The sequence below is a fragment of the Strongylocentrotus purpuratus genome, unplaced genomic scaffold (genome assembly GCF_000002235.5).
Source record: "Strongylocentrotus purpuratus isolate Spur 01 unplaced genomic scaffold, Spur_5.0 spur5_scaffold_1, whole genome shotgun sequence".
Taxonomy (NCBI): Eukaryota; Metazoa; Echinodermata; class Echinoidea; order Camarodonta; family Strongylocentrotidae; genus Strongylocentrotus; species Strongylocentrotus purpuratus.
This window is the reverse complement of record NW_022145594.1, coordinates 18495112-18502430: the sequence shown is the minus strand read 5'-3', so window position 1 is coordinate 18502430 and position 7319 is coordinate 18495112. Positions and strand designations below refer to the sequence as shown.

Sequence of the window (7319 nt, the reverse complement as noted above, 5' to 3'; positions counted from 1 at the left end):
TACGTACGTATCACCTAAATAAATAATAAATAAATAATAATAATAAAAATCTTGACGAAATCAAAAGGTGATACGTATATTTCATACGTATCACCTAATAAATAAATAATAGACTTCGTTACGTATCACCTAATAAAAATCTTGACGAAATCAATAGGTGATACGTAGACTTCGTTACGTATCACCTAATAAAGAAAATCTTGACGAAATCAATAGGTGATACGTAGACTTCGTTACGTATCACCTAAAAATTTAAAAAGAGTGTGACTTGCAGAGAAGAAAAGGAAAGGGGAGAGAAGGAGCGTTGGTAATAATACAATAAATCTCATACATCTGCTGATTGAATGCAGGTTCATTTATGAATGGATAAACGATGCTAGGTCATGGACGATTACACATCATTGTTGAATATACAGTCAATGTACACACGAACATAAATACAGTAAAATTACACACGACAGGATCAATACTTAGACAATAACATAGTTGTAACTGCCTTCTTAAAAGAATACAATGTCCTAAGGTTTCTTATTACAATGGGCAGAGAGTTCCAGATGTCTGGGCCGGCGTGTATTATGGATTTGAGCATGGGTGTCGATCCGTAACTGATACCTATTCATCAGGGGGGGGGGGGGGGATGATCTATTCATTCATCCCCCCTGATAAATAGGTATTACGTAAGGATCGACACCCATGGATTTGAGAGCCAATGCGGTTTTTGGATTTCTTAAATGGAATTTTTCAGTTTGCCTTGTTGGGTAAGAGTGGATGGTTTTGGGGGAAAGTATGAAGGTAGTAGACCATTTTGTAAGCGAAACATGAAAAGTGCTATTTGTAGAATATTTATATCATCAGCTTTTAGAGTTTTAGTTTTGAAAACAAGGGATTGGTGTGGTCTCGATACGAAGAATCAGTACATATACGCATAGCTTTCTTTTCTAACAGTAAAATGGCGTCAACGTTGCTTTTCGAATTTGCCCATATAATGTTAAAATATGAAATATAAGGCAGTATTAATGAATTATATAACATAAACAAGATATTTGAAGGGACATAATATTTCAATTTACAGAGAATACCATAATATTACGTGAATTAGTATTAGAAATATATTGCACATGATTATTCCATCTCCGATTTTCATTGATCAAAACACCAAGGAATTTTGTGCTATCCTTTTTTTCCAATAATTCACCATATCCAAAGTAATTTCAATGTCAGGAACATCGTCATTTTTCTATAATGGCATTGCAAATGCATACCTCCGTAGAGATACGTACGCATTTACCGAAAAGCGAAACCACGTATTGTATCGAGGGCGGTCTGTGTGCGACGGCCGTAAACCTGAGCGCTCTGCGTCCGCGAAGGTCTGTATGTTGCTAAGCGAAAACTTGCTACTGCTACACTGTTTGCGGCCCGAATGACTGGGCTTGCAACGAACACTCACGTTCACGTATCACGTGATCACGTATCACGTTTGCGCTGTTTCGTAAAATAGGTGACTCTAATTTACGAAGTGTAGGGTCTACCATTCGTTGTTTTCCACGCCGGTAAAACACGAATGATCACGTCTGCCAAAACGTGACGTGAGTGTTTAATCAATATTTTTATAATTGCAAGCGCTTGTTACTAAGACTAGTCATGACGTCACCGTAATATGTATGATTTGTGTGTACGATATATACGTATCGCGCGCCTGCGCCTAGCTAGCTAGCTGACAACAACGCGTCGCGACGATATCGACAAAGTCGGAGAATGGGTGAGTAATTGATTGCAATATGAGTAGATTTAGTGAATTTAGTGATTAATTTTGAAAAATTTGTAATAGTTTTCGTGATCTTCGGTAATTTCTTTTCATTTTGAGACTGTTCTCAACAGATATTTGGGGAAAAGGCTAGGGAAATATTTCTCTTCAAATTGCACTTTGATTTTCATCGTCGTGAAGTAGTTTGACTGCGGTTTGCCGTCATGTCACCCAGTTAGGGCCCGGGGTTCTGGCAGGCCCACCCCGTGGAATTGCGGTGCTCATCTGCAAATTTGATCGTCATCATGAATCTAATTCATCAATCATTGATTGAATTTAAATCTAGATTTAACGTACACCTTGAAATAATCTATGAAGTATGATTTCTTTAATAATCCAAGTGGGTTAATTCTTGTTAAAATCTTTAGTAGACCCTTCTTCTAGACGTGGACTCTGTCGAGGTACTCACTACCCCCCCCCCCCCCCCCCCCCCACTGAGCAAAATATTGGCCGGCACGATTTTCAAATTTCAGCACACTAAATTTCAAATTTGCAATTATACACGCTATGGCCCAACGTACAAATTTACTCTTACTCATGTATTATACATTTGTTTCTATATTTTGTATATTGTTTGCATACCTTATCCATATTTGTTGTAGACTAGATCTATAACTGATTTGTTTGATTGCAGAAAATAAAGTCTTTGAAATGAAATGAAATGAAAAATTGGTGGTGTCAACTTCAGACCAAAATTATCTGTGACCATGGATAATCAAACAACTCCAAACCCTATTTTATTTAGGCCTAGATCTAGATGTAAACCTGGAACTTATTAATAAAAATATTCAAAAACAACAACTAGGATTTCTTTATTTAATGTTTAGATTTTGTGTGGGTCCAGGATGCTTGTCTAGTTGTCATAACTCATATTCATAAGGAGTCTACATTAAAGATTTGTTTCCAAATTGTGCAGTTCATGTTGATAAATATATTTTTGTTGGACGTTGTATAAGAAATGACCCCTAGTCCACAATTATGTTTACTTATCTGTAGTCCACCTCTTCTTGTTATAATAAACTAATTCTACTTAGTACTTCTTCGTGCTCATAGGCCATAGAAAGCACTGTGTGAGGTACAAGTTAAATATTCCATTAGTTTTACTTTGTACTGTGGTTCATTAAATAGGAATGTTGATTTCCACACCATGTTAAATATAAGGCCAACCATGACATAAAAAATAGCTATTATGCTTGATCTATTTTATTGTTAAGGAGAAAGGGATGCCTTGATTATTGTATTGGTTTTTTCCTTCTTTTTGTTCCAACAGATTGAAACTAAAGAGCTGAAAGAAGTTAACAACATGAAGCAGAAAGTCCCATGCAGGTAAAATTACCAGGTTATTTAGCACACAAATATTAAACGATCACCTACATGTATTAATTCACTAAAAAAATAAATGGAACTAAGTTGACGTTGCAATTATAGCGCTTAGAGACTTCGGTGGTGAGCGCTTTATAAGTAACATTTTTATTATTATTATTATTATTAGCGTATATAGTGGAGGGTATATTTTATTCTAGTTCTGCACCTAGCATACAATTTCAATTTCAATTTCAAATTTATTCACATTTTCAACAAAACATTACAAATAATTATAAGCATTTAAAAAAAAATTAAGAAATACATGTTGGAAACAGAGGGGTCCACTAAAAAGCAATCCTTGTACAAGTGTGAACACCTCAAATGAAACTTAAGAATAATGAGTAATTAAATTTACTAATCTGTAATGACAAAAGGAACTACAAAATAGGGGAAAGAAAAATGGGGATGCCAACAGAGACGAGAAAGGGACAAGACAATACTTTACACGACAAAGATAGAAGAACATGGTCATAATTATACAAAGAGTAGACAATGACAAAAAGAAGTGAGAGATCGAGGGTACAGAAACAAATACTAAATGATGAGCTGCATGTGGGGTTGAGAAGAAGATAAGGAAAGAGAAATATTGATGTCTTTAATTTGTTTGGTTTACAAAGGAAAATGTGTCCTTATTTAAAGGAGGTCCTGTGTGCCCGCCCCCCCCCCCACTCAGTGTTATTTATTTGGGGTATGCGTATGCGTGTTCCCTCCTTTTGAAAACACCCCCCTAAGTCTGGTGTGTAAAGTCAATACGGGCCGGATTTTTGTGTACTATGAGCCAGACTTCGTGAAAACTACCCCTTTACTGGACATTTTGGGAATACGCATGCGGTCCTGCCGACCCCTGAGTGGGGGGGGGGGGGGGGCGGGCCTGTGTGTAGAAGAGCTATATCTAATCCACATCCAAAGCACTACATGTAGGGTAAACACAGGACCCCTCATTACTTTTTTGTAAGGGCTCCTTTCACTTCTTGAGCAATGAAGATGAAGAAGAACACAACATAAGATGAAAGTCTGTTTATATGATGTATTATGGTTGATATGTATCCATTAGTATCAGTTTTAAATTGAAGTACCTACTTTGTTCTCTGTCATGTAGGATGATGCTTCTCTACAGTGGGTGATGAAGGCATGCTGGTTTACAAACTCAGGAGAGGAACAAAGAAGAGATATTGACGGGATCATATCTAGAGATGCGGGCCTACTACACTTCATACGAGCAAGTGTGCTAATATACATGTAGGTACCCCAATAAACTTTTGTGGAACACATGTCATGCAGAAAATTATAGATCTGACGAAGATATTTTTCATTGTCAGTTGACATGTAAAAGAATAATTCACTGAATATCACAATTGTGATTTAGATTAAAAATTAAATGTCAATATAGATGAAATATAAGTCTACGTTACGTGTGTTTCAGTAGCATTATTTCCAGTATATTCTCTGGTCCAAGTTGTTTGGTCATTTTATGTCCCATACTTAAAGGTAATACACAGTTTTAGTATGGGGTCATAAATTTGGTTCAAATGAACATATTGGACGCATATGAGATCCTACAATATTCAGTGATCGTTGTCGCGGTTGTAATCGAGTCTAAAATTATGAAATTGTAAATAATAAACTCTTTATGTTGTATTGCTTCCTCTCAAGGTCAAGATATAAATTTTTCTTGACTAAAATCGACCAATTTGCTATTCTCGTTTGGAAGATATATATCACATCTACATATTCTGAGATTTTCATGGTCGCAGCTACCATTTGAAATTTATCAAAATTTACCGGGAGCACCAGTAAATATTTATATTCAATTTTTCTCGAAAGCAGAAGTGTTTTAGAGGCTAAGTTTTCTAGTGCTTATAATACATCCACAGGGGCATTCAAATATATCAAAATTGTAAAGAATCACTATCCACCCAATTTTCAAAATTTCGTAAAACTTTGTTTTACCTTTAACCGAGTATTATTCAATAATGAGCACGAGTTTACATCACAAGTACATTGTATTACTTATTTCATACCTTGTCTGAACCAAACTCCAGCAGTCCTATCGTCTCAATGGGATCATCAGAAATAATCTAAAATGTGGTCAGAAACTAGTCTTGTACGAAAAATAGTTTCGGTTTGCCCAATAGAACCCCAAGTGAATTTCAATCCTTCCTTTTTCTGAGCAGGTATCAGGGTGTGTGTTATTAGTCGTCATTGATTTTCTTATATCTTATTTCATTTTTCCATTCAACAGACTTGGGTTATCACTACAGCCCTTTCTTCTGAAAACTAGGCTACAACTTTAGTGATGAATGCAGAAGACATCTACACGGGACTACGTCTTAAAGATGACACCCTCATATTATGAAAGAGTACAATAGAGATGGGTTTAAACTGGAATATTTACATGATATTTATTTATTATTTGTATTATATGTTTGTAGAATACCACATTCAATAAAGCCAATGAAGTTTAATATCTTGTCAACGTAGAAATAATTAAAGATAACTAATCCTCAATGAATAAACATTAAAATTCTAACAATGTAAACTACCATCTTATAAGATGAAACTGAGGACTGGGCAGAAAGATTCTCCTTGAAATTTGAGTGATAAAGATCTATCAGTCCATATCAAAGATTGAATTAATTAATGATATTTTAATTATAATTATACTTGTTGAAATTCATTTACCTCTATGGACGGGGGGGGGGGGCTTGCTATCCTCTTCCTGGTGCTGTTATTGCATGGCCCATGTAACGGGTTGCAATAGTGTACACATATGATTATATGTTTATATTAGAAGGACTTAGAAAGTGAAAAGTTTTGAATTATAGCATTAGTGTTGATAGAAGTAACGGCAGTGTTGGTAGAAGTAACGGCAGTGTTGATTGTTAATGGGAGGGGGGGTTGTTTCCCCAGTGAAATTAACGGTATACCAATGTAAAGTTAATTAAAAAAAGAGAAAACTATTCTTAAAAATAAAAATTATACAGGACATGGCCTCCTAACAAAAACCCTGGTACCACTTCGGTGGTGGTGTTGTGTGTTTTTTTTAGGGGGGGGGGGCAAACCAATTAAAAATTTCTAGTGTTAAATTCAATTGTCTTTAAAAAAAAAAATTATGTCAAGATATTGAAATTAAACAATGGTTCACTTTCCTTTTTTCAAGTTAGAAAACTTGAATAAAATGCTAACCCTAAATTAAAAATGTTCTACTTCTAGCAAAGCTTCTGCAAAGGCTGCAAAAGGTAGAGTGAAGAGAATCCAATTGAAATGTGGACAGTAATGGAGTGAATATGGAATGGTTGATCGTAGTTGATAACGAGGGAATGCAAATGAGTGGTAACAAGTACGACTGAAAGTGAGACAGAAAGGAATTGCAAGAGGTTGTTCAGTCAATGGAACAAACCTTGCAGAAGATAATTTTCGGAGAGAAAGAGAGAAAATGGGAATCATTAAAAAAGGAAAAGGGCACCTATCAGTAGGAAAAGGGTACTTACAAGAAAGGAAAAGGAGGCATGTGTCATAAGGACATTGATGAGAAAGGGTGCATATAACCCATGGACATTTTTGTAAACCTTCAAATGATGAATTATCATCGAGTTCCCCCCTCATTTTTTTTTGTCAGCTCGTGACAAACATATAATCCAGATGAAATAATTTCTTCACACTATATCAGTGGCGGATCCAGGGGGGGGCGAAACGGCCGCGGCCCCCCCCCCCCTATTGGCGGCGCAAAAAAAAGGAAGACAAAAAAAAGAGGAAGAAAAGAAGAGAAAAAAGAAAAGAGAAGAGGAGAAAAAAAGGAGAAGAGAAAAGAAAGGAGGAGAGAAAGGAAAAAAGAAGAGAAAAGAAAAGAGAAGAGAAAAGATAACGAAATTATTGAATAGAGGGGGGGGCGGGCCGGCCGCATAAAATCTCGAGCCGCGGATTCAAAGTTAAACGTTAAGAACAGCCCCTGCACTACAAAGGTCATCACTCTGAAGTGAGAAATTTGAAAGGGCACAATATTTTGGGTGTCTTTTAAATAGAAGTTATATACTCAACAGTCAAATTCTAAATTAACGGTAGGGCCGCTTCACAACTCTTATTTTGCCCTTCATTTGGATTCAGCTCATACCAGCTCGCTTGTGCTTGTATTTGAACTCATGTTGGTAGT

General features: G+C 36.0%; 1 long non-coding RNA gene across 1 annotated transcript; it reads left to right on the top strand.

Moving 5' to 3' along the window:
- The first annotated feature begins 1701 nt into the window (after positions 1–1701).
- LOC115920958 lies at positions 1702–5428 on the top strand. Its single transcript, XR_004062632.1, has 4 exons — positions 1702–1759; positions 3075–3130; positions 4269–4408; positions 5412–5428. It is a non-coding gene; the product is annotated as an uncharacterized LOC115920958 (long non-coding RNA).
- Positions 5429–7319: the final 1891 nt, after the last annotated feature.